Source organism: Chelonia mydas, chromosome 4 (genome assembly GCF_015237465.2).
Source record: "Chelonia mydas isolate rCheMyd1 chromosome 4, rCheMyd1.pri.v2, whole genome shotgun sequence".
Taxonomy (NCBI): domain Eukaryota; kingdom Metazoa; phylum Chordata; order Testudines; family Cheloniidae; genus Chelonia; species Chelonia mydas.
Window position 1 is genome coordinate 32559583 of NC_057852.1, and position 13421 is coordinate 32573003.

At 40.4% G+C, this 13421-nt stretch overlaps 1 long non-coding RNA gene across 1 annotated transcript; it reads right to left on the reverse strand.

Moving 5' to 3' along the window:
- Window positions 1-387: 387 nt before the first annotated feature.
- On the reverse strand, window positions 388-13085 carry LOC122465558. The gene is made up of 3 exons (XR_006290488.1): window positions 12535-13085; window positions 8431-8682; window positions 388-7227 (listed from the first exon to the last, which is right to left on the reverse strand). It is a non-coding gene; the product is annotated as an uncharacterized LOC122465558 (long non-coding RNA).
- Window positions 13086-13421: the final 336 nt, after the last annotated feature.

A 13421-nucleotide genomic window follows, 5' to 3' on the forward strand; every position in this document is an offset into this window, starting at 1 on the left:
ATTCAGGTAAACTGGCTGCCTAAGAGAATGTACAAACTGGGGAAAGCAACAACATAACCAGTTTGTTTTTTTTTAAGTGTGTGTTTGGTGGGGAGTGGGTACAGTTCTTGTCTAATTCTTGAGAGAGACTTCTGGGTGTGGATGACATTTCTGGCTGTAGTTCTCTGTGGACTCAGCACTGGGTGTCAATAGCACAATGCACACCTGCATTTTCTGGCCTGGGATAGTTCATTTCATTACTACATCCTTTCTTTGGAATTAGAGAGAGTGAATCTGCTCCTTTGGGGAGGAATCCAGTGAAACTATTGTGCCAAATGGAGTTGTTTTGTGTTCAATGAATAACTGCAGAACATTCAAACCATCTCAGTGAGGACTGACTTCAGTTTATTGACTGACTGTGGCTCTAAAACGTATTTAGGGTCTTTCAACAGAAGATTTTAATTTAGGTGGTATGATAAAGCAATATTTGATAAAAGACATTTGATAATTGAGGTTCTGATACACAGTTGCCTTCGTAACCATTTAAAGAAGTGTTTTGAAGAAATGATTTTTTTCCAATTATAGGCTTGTTTTTTAAAATCAGTTGAGTTATTCTAGTGTAAAATCAGTGTGACAAGATCAGAATCAGGCCCAGAATTTGGAGGTGCTTAATCACATTAGTCAGCTGTTTTAGGCACAACTTGTTATTGGACTTACAATATATACACATAGCAGGAAATTCTAGCAAAATGCCAATTGACTTCAGTGGGCCCAGAATTTCACCCATAGTATACAAGTTGTGTGTTTAGGGCTTGATCCAAATCTCACCAAAGTTAATGAATACTTCCATTGGTATCAATGGATTTGGGATCATGCCCTTAAAGAATATGCTCACTCACTCCTCTCTCAGAACCTTCCTCAATATAACTACTCTTTTATCTTTTCTCACCCAGGTGTTAGCATGCCAGCCCATGTTTGGCATTCCCTCCCATTTCTTATGAGTCAAGAGAAATCTTTCCTCTTGCGTGTGCAACCCTTCCTAACACAGATCTTATCTACAGTTCCATGTTATCCTTCTACGCATTTCTCTTTAAAACCCTCCTTTGCCATAATGCTTACCAAAAAAAACTTGGCAACAGTTAGGCTGCCAGTGTGCTGAGACCACTGCCAATCAGGATGGCCAATAAAGACTCATCGTTTCCTTTACTCTCCCCATCTGCCTGTCTGTATCAGTAGTTACTTGTCGGATACTTAGATTGTAAGCTTTTTGGGGCTGGGACCACCTTTTGTTCTTGTTTTTGGAGTGCATCTAGCACAGTCCTTGACTAAGACTCCTAGATGCTACAGTAATGGAAATAATGGTGTCTGCACCCCTTTACTTTTTTGAATACTTACCTAGTATATGGTATGACTAATTTAGATTGTAAACTTTTGGGGCAAAATGCTGCATCTACTTATATTTCTCTATTGTTACAACTAATGCCTGGTTTTTGCTCTGAGTTTTCATTACTGAATTTTGAAGAGCCATTAGGAGAGATTCATGGTGAAAATTTAACATGCTTTCAGTTAAATAAATTAATGAAACTCCCTTTCCAAAATAAGATTGACTCCTACCACGGTTAGCAAGAATTACTCTATTATACATGAGGAAGAATCAGATCCAAGAATATTTATATGATCATGTCTTTCTTACTGTTTTCTGTTCATTTCTGGACACCTCTAGAAAGATTGACAAGTTGGAATGAGTTTAATGAACATTCAAAATGTCTGAGGGGCAGCAGGGAGTCACTTACTACGAGGAGAGATTAAAATAAATGTAGACTGGTTCAGTGATGACTATGGGTGACAACCTACAAATATTTGATGGGTATTCATATCACCAAGGAAAAGAAATATTTGGAGAATACAAAAGGATGTAAGTGAGAACAGAATAAAATTAAGAATGTCTGAGTACCAGGAAAAACTACCTCACATTGATTTATAAGCTCATGGGATATTCTCCTAAATAAAGGGTTAGAAAGTCCCTCCAAGTGACACATTTAAACCTAGACTGGACAAAACACTAGTAGAAGTATTATGAAAAACAGAGATGGGATGACCCAAGGAGTTGTTCCCCATCTCGAAATGAAATCATACAGCCACCTTGGAGATGTATGTTTATACCAACAAAGCAATTGTATAAACACTGTCTTTTTTGCCCTCCCAATGATTTCACTTCATTCCTCTGAATTACAAGCTACTCACTTGGCCTTGTCATCGCAATTTGTCACAATTCTGTGAAGTCCCCTCTCCCTTATCCCACTGCCGACTGGCCGGGGGGGGAATCACAATGATCCAAAACTACAGAGTAACCTCCAGGATAGAGGCATTAGTTTTTAACTTTATAGCGCTTAAAAAAAAAAGTTGTAATTCTCAATATTTTTAAAAATTTCATTAATGGATGCCCCCTGGTGTCAAATACTACCCTAAAAATCATCATAACCAGAGACTATGTAGTGCATAAAGTCTCTTCCCCTTTATTTCAAAGGAATTTTAAACTCCCATAGACGCCAATAGGTCCAGGAGTTCACCCTATGTTATTTTCCCATTTTTTTTTTCAAATGGATGAGTGTTTTAAATATCCCAAAATGCTAAGTTTAATTAAAACTATTTAAAGATTTTGTTGTTGAATGAGCAAAGCATGATACATAACACTGAGTTTGCATCTCACTAAATTTAGGATAGTTTGAGACTAGCATTTTGTTTACCAGTGATTCTGTGTACCCACATCATACATAACTACATATCAATATTTTCTTTCCTTTGTCATGATGTTTCCCTTCCACTAATGGAAACGAATAGCCTTTCTTCGGTGGCTCATTTTAGCTGTACGGTTTCCTACCATTTTTACTGCGGTTGAGTTCTTATTCAATTTCTATTCCTTTCTTCCCAAAACAAACTGACAAGAGGTCCTATTTCAGGCAGGGGGTCTTACATTTGTCTCTAGCTCTCCCGTCTTTCTTTCCCCTGTGCTGTTCTCTGCTTCTGTCCCCTTTCCTTCCATTTTCTGTCACCCTTCCTTTCCTTCACCATTTTCTCTTTGCTCAGCCCTTATTGGCCATCTTGCTTCTCCACTGTCTTTTTGTCACCTTCTGGACTCCACCCTACACATCTCGGTCCTCTGACAACTGCCACTGGGTTCAGTAGCTTACCTGTTGTCAGGCGATTAAAGCACTGTTTGCATCATATGGCAGAAGATACATGTGAGCTATTTCATCATTGCTAATTAACAGAATAGACAAGTAGAATATTTTCATTCTGCTCCTAAATATTCACTTGTTGACTACATGTTGACTACATTTTTGGGACACTCATCCCCCTTAGTTCCACCATTCTCAGGAGGATATTATGGGCCAGACTGACAGCCTGTTTAAATCCAATGAAGTCAATGGAGCTACACTGATTTACAGCAGCTTAGGCTCTGCCCCGTGTACTTTAAAAAAACAACAACCCCCAAAACAAGGATGGGTGATTGTATGGAGATAAAAACCTGAATATGAGCAGATGTAGGCATCTGCAACACCACGACATCCCCCCCGTTCAAAAGGGTTTAATTGTTTGAATGTAACATAGTTACATTCAGTGAATTGTGCTAATAATGTGAAATGAAGGGAAGGAGCCCAGTGAATTAATAGCAATGAGTTGAATGCATAGACTCCTCTGGAGGCCCTAACAGTTGGGCTACTCAGCAGCACAGGATGCATATTTAGGACAATGCAGCTGTCATTTATGACAATGAAAGCCTTGGAATTTAATGGGTTTTAGTAATGGAAGTTTGCACTGACAATCATGCAAATGGCTCATGCATTTGACTAAGAGCTAATATAGACAGGCACAGGGCTAACTTATTAGAATGACAATGGCCAAGCCTACTATGAGTCAAGGAAGTTTAGAATATAGTAAAGATCTTGATAGCACAGTTTACCATCCCAGCAATCTCGGGACATGTTGCTCAAACGCCATTTTGTGGTAACGCAACACGTCACAGACCCCTGAATCCAGTTCAGCTTCACTCAGCTTAATAGCCAGGAATCAGCTCTTAACTTATCCTCATAACTAAAATTAATATGAGATAAGATTAAACAAGATACTGGAGGATTTATCTGTCTTCCAGATGCAGGGGGTGAAGAAAGTATGGGAGTAACTGCATGACCCAAAATATCCAGATTCTGATGGCCACAATCCAAGTCCTGACGAACGATTTTGAAACACTGAGTACGGTAGTTAAACAGGCATCTAGATCTTTCACTAGGGAGCTCTTGATCAATGTGTGGGGGGCAAAAGGGAGAGAAGCTCTGAAACCTGAAGCAAGACAAGAGATTAAAACCCATAGAGTCTGTGGATATTGCGGGTAACATCAAAAGGGCTGTCTTCATATGAAGGAGAAAGAAACAGTCCAAGGAAGGATAAATCAAGAAACCTGAAGACTGAGAACATGAAATTAAATGGACTTGCAGAAGAGGATTCTACTACAAGTTTTATTAGTGGCTTAGGAATGGTGCAGTGTTCCAACAGCAGAAAGGATATGCACAGAGATTTCCTGATACAATCAGAAGCCTTGGTCTTTGCTGCACAGGAATTTATGGAAGAATGATGATCGGTACAAGTGAGAGTCCTGAAAAGCTGTAAGTGAGCAATAAGAAGTTAATGGGTAAGACCACTGGGAAAATATTGAAAAACTTGGTAAATGGTGTTGGGAAATTCTGATTTTAAAGAGAATTATGGGGAATATTCCAATGTTTCCAGAATATGGCAGAAACACTTTAGACTACATAGTAAGTTTTTAAAAAGTGCATAATGGAAAATTATACTAAGTAATTGCAGGTCAATTAGAAGTGTGCAGAAAGGTCTGGCAAATTCTGCAGATGTTTTCAAAGATTTGCAGAATTTTGGTGATTTTTGACTTTACATCACATTTTAAGGAATGGGTCATTGACTCTTGGCAGACATGCATTTAAATGAGGATATCTGTGACACTTTATATATCCAAGATCCATCGCTATAGTCACATTATCAAGAGTGTCTAACCATTTATGGAACAATTCAGTTTAAGCAACATTAAACAGCCAAAAGTAGGAGATTCTATCCAAGTCTGGACTCTGTCTTCCACTTGCTATGTCTGCAAGAGATTGAATATTGCCACTGCACTTTCTGATTTCTAGGTGAGGCAAATCAAAGGATTTTAGACATTAGAAATGGAAACAACTTATTAGGTCATCTAGTTCACTACCAATGAAGGACTGCACTCTAAGCTATTTGTACAGCTTAAATGGCTGAAGATATGAGATTTAACCACTGATCTTGTGAGATGTTTGTACTTTTAATAGATCTCACCATGATGAGATCATCCCTTCCACAGAAAGTCTGGTGGGAGGCGGCCCATGAAAAGGAAGCCCCCCTGTGAGTTTCTTCTTGCAGCGTTTCCTCTGATAGATAATTGTAAGGCATGTTATTTGTTGTAGCATCAATGGACCAACCAATACTATAGTCCCATTGTGCTAGTCCTGTACAAACACTAGTAATAGAGTCCCTACCCTGAAGAGCTTACATTCTAAATAGACAAGAGAGGCAGGGAGTAGCGGAAAGGATAAGAACACATAAGCAGAGCAATCAATGTGATGGTGACAACGGGCATGTTAGTTCTGCCATTTTTGAGGGTGGGAGAGTGGATGTGTTAGAAGATTAGCTACACAGAAAGACAAGGCAAGGAAAAGGAGAGAAGTGAGGGGTCAGAGCAGGGATGAAGAGGAAGATATGAGTGGCAGGCAATGTGGAGTGAGATTGAGGTGAAGAGATTGAGACGGGGCAGTATGGGATTGGAGCAAACTACCAGTCAGCACAGGGCAGAGACAATCCAGTAAAAATTGTGGAAAATCCTATCAGTGTCCATCAGTCCCAGCTTTAGATGCTTCTCTGCTGGGTTTGGCTTCTAGCTGGTGCTTCCTTGCAGTTTCTTTTCTTAAAGCCACATGGCAGGGGACAGAGGAGTGTTTTGCACATTTCTGGGTCTGGGAGATGCTGCAGGGAGAGGGTTGGCCACAGCAGCAGGATCTCCTTTGACCTCTCCCTTCCTAGTGCAGCAGTCCCTGAATAAACTGCTCCTACAGCTGTTCTGCCAGCTTGAATATTTGGCATACAATACATGCAAAGTTGTATTTAATGAATCTGTGATGTAATAAAGGATTTATGGGCATAAATATAAGATGGCCTCATTACCAGGGGCTAGTCAAACTACAAGTCAGTGCTTTATCACATGGCGCTCCAATTTATATTATCTTTCTTTTCAATTACTGTAGTTAGCTTGTTTTGTGGTTTGATTCAAAGCCTTTTGGACTCCCACTGACTTCAGTAGCCTTTAGATTAAGCCATTCATTTGTTGCTTTTATTCCTTTTTTCCTGTAGCGCCTGCTAGTAGATTGCTTTTGAAATCCAGTGTGATACTGTGTGACATTGTATTTTGATTTTCTTATCCATTTTACATACTATATTTTGTTAGTCTGCTCGTATGCATTGGCAACTCATGTTTTTATTGTAAGAGAAATGAGCATTTTTTAAAGTTAGATGGATGGTTTGGTTTACCCGGTAAATTAGTATACCAGCATTTAGACAAATTCAAAACAGTTACAAAAAGTCTCTGTCATGGACAACCACAATCAATTACAGGGGTATCTTGTTTAATAAAATGGCTGAATCGCCTTATTAAAGGGAAAGAACAAAAGTTTAAAGGCTAGATTTTGAGAAAAGCTCAGCTCCAGACAGATCTAATTTACACACCTAAATCAAATGGCCAGATTCACATTGTCATTAAAAGTACATGGCATTTTTGGAGCAGGAGCTGATCACTTCTGAAAATCTGGCCCTAATTTAAACTGTGTCTGTTAAGAAGCTCATTTTGCAGCAAAGGAGCATTAATATTTTAAATCAGGTTGCTCTGGAGAAGTTTCTCTTCCTAGAATTCCGACTTCAAATAGGTCAACATCTTATTCAAATAAGGAAAGCTAGTTAATTTAAGTTATGGGAGAAATTAGGGACTTAACCCTTGCTATGTTATATGCAAGCTCTATTTCATTTGAATTTGTTGAAAAAGTTCATGCTGGGCTATTTGTTGGAGAATATGCTGAACCACATGTACTCAGAAGATACTGTAGATTCGTTTCTTCTGTTAGGCATCTTCAGTGTATTGAAGGAGACGAAAGACACATGCAAAGCCTGGAAAGAGCAAACCATTTCAGAGATCTCTTTTTATTCCGTTTTATTACCAGTCATTCTAGAATGTATTTTTTACTAGACTAGACCTCCCCCAAAATAAAACTGATTACAAAATATGTTACATTACACTCTTTGATCAAGCACTCATTATGGAATTCCTCCTTTGATCTCCCTAAACCTAGTACACCGACATGATTAGTGAATAGCATTCTACTGCAGGACAAAAATGTGATGCAAGAAATGATTACTGTTCTTTATGGGTAAAAGTACTATGGAGCAAATTTATATCTACATCTTCATGGTGGAAGCTATGGCAAACTGAAACAGTGTACAAAGTCAGATGAGACTTTGGAAAGATCAGTGTAAAGATTATCCTTACAAATCTTGTTTTAAAGATAGTATTTAACAAGCGATACCTGCTTGTTAGAAATTAAAAATCTGAATTTAGATTTACTAAAGGATTTTGTGGGGAAAGTTCTCTCATTATCACTGAGAGCAAGTTGGCATGGATGATTAAAAACAAAGGATGCTAGCACTAGATCTGATCCTGGGAAATTATAGATTTAATGGGTATTTAAAAGCCTTTCAGGAATTGTTACTAGGGGGTCACAGAAATTGTATTCCTCCCCCCAATTTGGAAGATTTCATTAATCCACTGAACAAACAAAAGCCCTCTAAACTAGGTTGTACACACAGGACAAAGGGTATGTCTACACTGCAGCTGAGAGGTGTGATATCCAGCTGAGGTAGACATCAAGCAGAGCTGGTGCATGTAAGTAGTGAACTAAAAATAGTAGTATGGTTATGGTGACATGGGTGGTGACCCAGGCAGTATGCGATCAGGGGTTGGACAGGACTGTACTTGGGTAGCTAGCCTGAGCCACCAGCTACACTGCTATCTGTGCATGTATATATATCTACCTGAGCTGAGAATCACACCTCCCAGCTGCAGTGTAGATATATCCAAGGTCTGTTCTTATACAATAGACCAGTGGCTCTCAACTTTTTCAGACTACGATACCCCTTTCAGGAGTCTGATTTGTCTTGTGTACCCCCAAGTTTCACCTCACTTAAAAAGTGCTTGCTTACACAATCAGACATAAAAATACAAGTGGCACAGCCCGCTATTACTGAAAAATTACTGAGTCATTTTTACCATGTAATTATGAAATAAATCAACTGGGATATAAATATTGTACTTACATTTCAGTGTATAGTATATAGAGCAGTCTAAAGCCATTGTCTGTATGAAATTTTAGTTGCACTGACTGTGCAATTGCCTGTTGTAAAACTAAGCAAATATCTAGATGAGTTACTGTACCCCCGGAAGACCTCTGCGTACCCCCAGGGGTACATTTACCCCTTGTTGAGAACCACTGCTATAGACAATTGCATGAAGTGCCATGAAACTGCTTGAGCATAACTGGAAGCAGAGTTTGTCCCAAAGTGCAGAACCTGAAGAAATACAAGAAAAAGTTTCAGGAGGAGAGTAGGCAAATTGGCTTTACAGTGCAAGAATGACGCTCACACACCAGACCTCCCCTTCAGCCCCAAACCCCCAGCCAACCAACAGGAAAAGAAATGACCGGAAAACAAACAAACAAAAAAACTAATCTGAAAACATTTAAAAGTAAATTAATAAAATTAAAACAAAATATTAAAATCCTACTCCCAAGCAGAGATTTTACTTCAAAAAGGGCTAGAAAGTCCATAAACTCTTCTGATCGCAATAGTGAAGTCGCTAGTTCTCTGTGGAAGGACTCCACTATTACAGTGATGGGCTGAAGTGAAGTGATCAATAAAAATAGCACCCCTAGAAATGTATCACCTCAACCTAGGCTCAAAGGCCATAATGCAGGGTGCCCTGAATTTGTGTGTGCCAAATGGAGGTTAGTTTTGAAAATCTCCCTCAAATATTTCATAGCATTTCGTGATTTCCTAAGTTGCAAACCTTAGTGTGTCTATTGCCGTTTCTTCCACTTTCTTTCATAGCCACAATGAGCACATAGGTCAGTCACTACTGTAAATCTTCAGCTGGGCATGCAGGGAATCAATTGTGTGAGTTGGTTTAGCATAAACAGGATCCTGTGCATCAAGCCTCTAGGGCATTGTGCTGAAATTGTATCATCATGGGTTAGAGGATATTACAGCAGGCTGTCTGGAAACATGCAAATGCATAAATGTCTAACAAACACTAGAACAGTTCACTCTTCCCCACATATGAAAAGTCAACAGGTCTGCTGAACAGAATCTCTCAGCTTATTCATCACGTCTCCTTGTGGACTGTGTTGTGGTGGCCACAAATGAAATCATTCTGCTTTGCTAGATGAAAAATGTTGTGTTTCTGAAAGCTTGTTTCATGCTTTGATAAGGCTAAAAGTGTCAATCCTCCTCCTGTCACAGGTCAAGTGGAGTGCAGAACACTACAGGCTTCCCCACATACCTTACCACCATGTACCTTGCCATTTTACTTGGGTTTGATTGATCCTGCTCCTATTGAGGTCAATGGCAAAGCTCTCATTAACTTCACTGTATGTGACCAGGCCCTTGGAGAGCCTACGTGTCAATAGGAAAAAAAAAAGTTCTCTTTGGTTTATTTCCACATAGGGCCTCTTTTTGAGAGAGCAAATACTGCCAGTTGGACCAAAACTGATTTGTGCTAGAAGCTCTAGTTCTTTGGGACTGAAGCCAATACTGCCAAACTCAGCACATGAAGAAAATGTTACTGTCACATCATCAGAATAAGTTCCAGTCCTTTTGGTGACGCTGGGTTCAAACCAGGGTGATTCAGGTGAAAGGTCAGAGACTGAAAATTAAGTTGACAAAGAGCTCTATTCCTTCTCCCTTCTTTATTATGAAAGAAATCTAGACAGAACTATTAACTAACTCCTGCTCCTCACTTGGCCGGCCAAGTATGCGTCTGTCCCCACCCCCCTTGTGACAGACAATTTTTAATTCACATCCTCATGGTCTCTGTTCAACAGGTCTGAGTTAGACTGCTCCATTTTCCACACAATAGATTAAAACTTGAAACTGAAAAACATCTTTAGCACATGACTGTCACGAATCATTTATTTTTTTTAAAAAAAAATGCTGACTGAGATCTCCATCTACAGCATATTCACCTCACTTGTCTGCAAAATGTAATTTAAATTACCATATTGCTTTAGGAGCATTTTGTAATCCTAGCTATACCAAAGGCATCTGGTTTCACAGGATAGGAATGGCAAATCTAGTAGGATTTCTGTTAACTGACAGTTAACTGCTGTCAAGTGAGATACACCTGAAAATGTTACCGTTAAGGCTACATATAGCCAAAAGAAAGTAGTCAGTGGTTCTACCACTCAGGGTGTTTTGCCTCCTTTCCTTTACTGTTTGATTGAAGGATTATGACCATCTCTCCACTTCATTCTCCAGTTATGTGGTCTGTAAGATATTTAGGGCTTCAGTGGGTTATCTAAGTTATGGACAAAGTCTTTCTATTGACCGCTGTGGATCAGGCCCTCATTTAAACCACGAGTATGAGGTTCTCCTGCTCTTTGTTTTACTAGGAGACAGGGACACAGGCCCAGCTCCTCAAATGTATTTAGGTGCCACTGCCATTTTCAAAAACCTGTCACTCCGTTGCTGCCTAACCATGCAGGTGCCTAAGTCCTGCTAGGGACCCAAGTTTCTGCACTTGCGGCTCACCCTGACCCCACAGCTCTTAAGCTGTTTGGAATCCTAACTCAAACCAAAGCCCCAGAGGCCCTGAAGTGGGATTCTCAAATTAGGTGTGGGGATGCTTATGTCACCACTGGGGCCCGATCCTGTAGGTATGCTCTGAGTAGGTCTCAGACCTGAGACCTATTAGTCCCTGCAGCAGAAGGGCTGGATGCAAGTCACGAGTAGACGGGGGTGCAGGGGTAGCACAGCAAACCCATAAGAGATATCTGGGGGCACAGGGAAATGTAGCATGACAGAGAGGTATTGAACAGCAGCAGGAGAAAGAGTTTCAGCTATTAGGGCACAGACCACTTAAGTGGCTGACCTGGTTTAGGTGCCCAATTCCAGAAGAGGGTTTGTGGCTGAGGTGCCTCTCTCAGGCCTGTCAGCCTAGCACACTAGGTCAGCCACTTAGTGACGAAGCCTCTCTCTGCCTCTCTCCTGGCTGGCTTCGCTGGCTCCCTGCTCAGCTTGTTGGCTTTGAGGATCCCTTTCTTAGGCTCCTAACTATCCCCATGAATTAGGAATCCTAATTGCCTAGCTCTGGGATGAGGATTGCACTAACTGGCAGGCCATCTAGGTGAAAAATATTGCAGTGCTGAGCAGAACAGCACCTAGGTACCTTGAGGATCTGGCCACTGTCTTTGTGACGAGATTAATTGAATGATACCACTCCATACTTAGCAGCGCCTGCCTTGCGTTTGTTATTACAAACTTATTTGCATTGCAGTGCGGTTATTCCTGCCTAATATTTTCCCCACTCTCCTGCTCATGCCATCTTCCAGGATACCCCTTATACTTCTTAGAACAGTCTCCTTTCTGTGCATCTACCTTTCCTTCAGCTCCCTCACAAACAATATTCATTTTATGAAACATTTGAAAAATAACTACTGTAACACTGCAGTACAAACTTAAACTCCTAGTAGCACTAAGTGTAATATATACAGACACCATGTTTTTTTCTATATTAGAATCCATTCATTGCAGCAGAGTTTTGCTCCAGAACCTTTTTATTTTTTAAAAGTGGCTTCTAGTGCTTGTGAGGGTAGCCTTGAAAATATTAAGCAAAGCATACACCAGTGTTGTCTCCCTAAGTCTGCCTGCAGTCTGAAACAATAGTTTTGAATACAGCTGGAGGAAACTTCCAGAATTTCAAATTTTCAATCAGTTTTGTCCAAAAAACTCTACTTTGACCCAAAAAAATAAAAAAAAACACAGAAGTGGACCCAAAGAATTTTTAATTTAAAATGTATTTTTCAACCAAGAGAGCTGGTTAAAATTTAAATAAAAATCAAAGGCCATGAAATGATTTTTTAAAAATAAAATAGAAAACAAATTAAAAAAAAAAGACTGCAAAATAGTCACTGATTTTTGAGCAGCTTTAGCTCAGAGAGCTGTGAACTACAGCATTCAACACACTGTCTCTACCGTGAATTTAAATAACAATGCTAACTTGAGTATTTTACTGCTGATCACTTTAGCATTTAATGTATTTATCCCAAACATGTGAGACGACCAGAATGTTCCCTGCGGTGCTTTCAAAACCTCCAGCTCCCCTTCTAGCAATTTCTAGAACATGGAGTCACAAGGAGCCATACTCACCACCAGAAACCCTCCCCTTATAGCCACGGCTGGGGAGAAGGTCATTCAGTCTGATGCCCCTTCCTGCAGGTGCTCACTCTGTCTCTTTCCCTCACAAGGCTCAACCCCTGTCTTCCAGACAGGTCACTGCAGTTTTCCCCTTCTGGGGATGGGGGTTTGTGTACCAAAGTCTTTCTGTACCAGCCATTCCACACAGGCTTCCAATTCACTGCATCTCAATAGTGTTACTTCTCCACTAGCTGTTAGGGGATCCCAGGCCCTCTCTTCTCCAAGTTCCAGCCCAGGGACCCACACAACCAGCAGCTAAGGTCTGCACTATCCTCCCTTTGCAGCTGTTTCCCTAGACTGCTTCCTGTTTCTACGATCCCCAGCCACAGAGAGAGTGACTGCAGATCTCCTTCCTCCAGCCCTGCCTGCTCTCAGCTATCTGTTTCTCACAAGCTCTGCCTGTTCCTACCCAGCTGAGCTTAATCCTTTAATTAGTTGCTCGCTGGCTCCTCCTCCAGGTGCAGCTTAAGTGGTTAATTGGCCCACTTAGCCACCTTTAACGCTTCAGGGATGGGTGTGGGGTATCCCATACAGCGGTTATGTGTTCTAATTGAAAAAAAATCTGTGGCGCAATGAAAACTGGGGGGCATTGTAATATAACTGGAATGTAATATCAAAATAAATAACAACTGATAGGTACTACTTGTATTATTCCTTTTGCTATTTAATTCAATAAACCCAAAGCCATCATAACATTTTCAGTTTGCTGCACTGAGGTGAAACAAAAACCAGGGGATATTGCTAAATTTACTGCAATATACAATAATCTCCAGAAGTTCAATAGCTGGGCGTGCCAGCTGAGTCTCGGGACTTCTGCCCTGTGGCAAGGTACTGGGGCT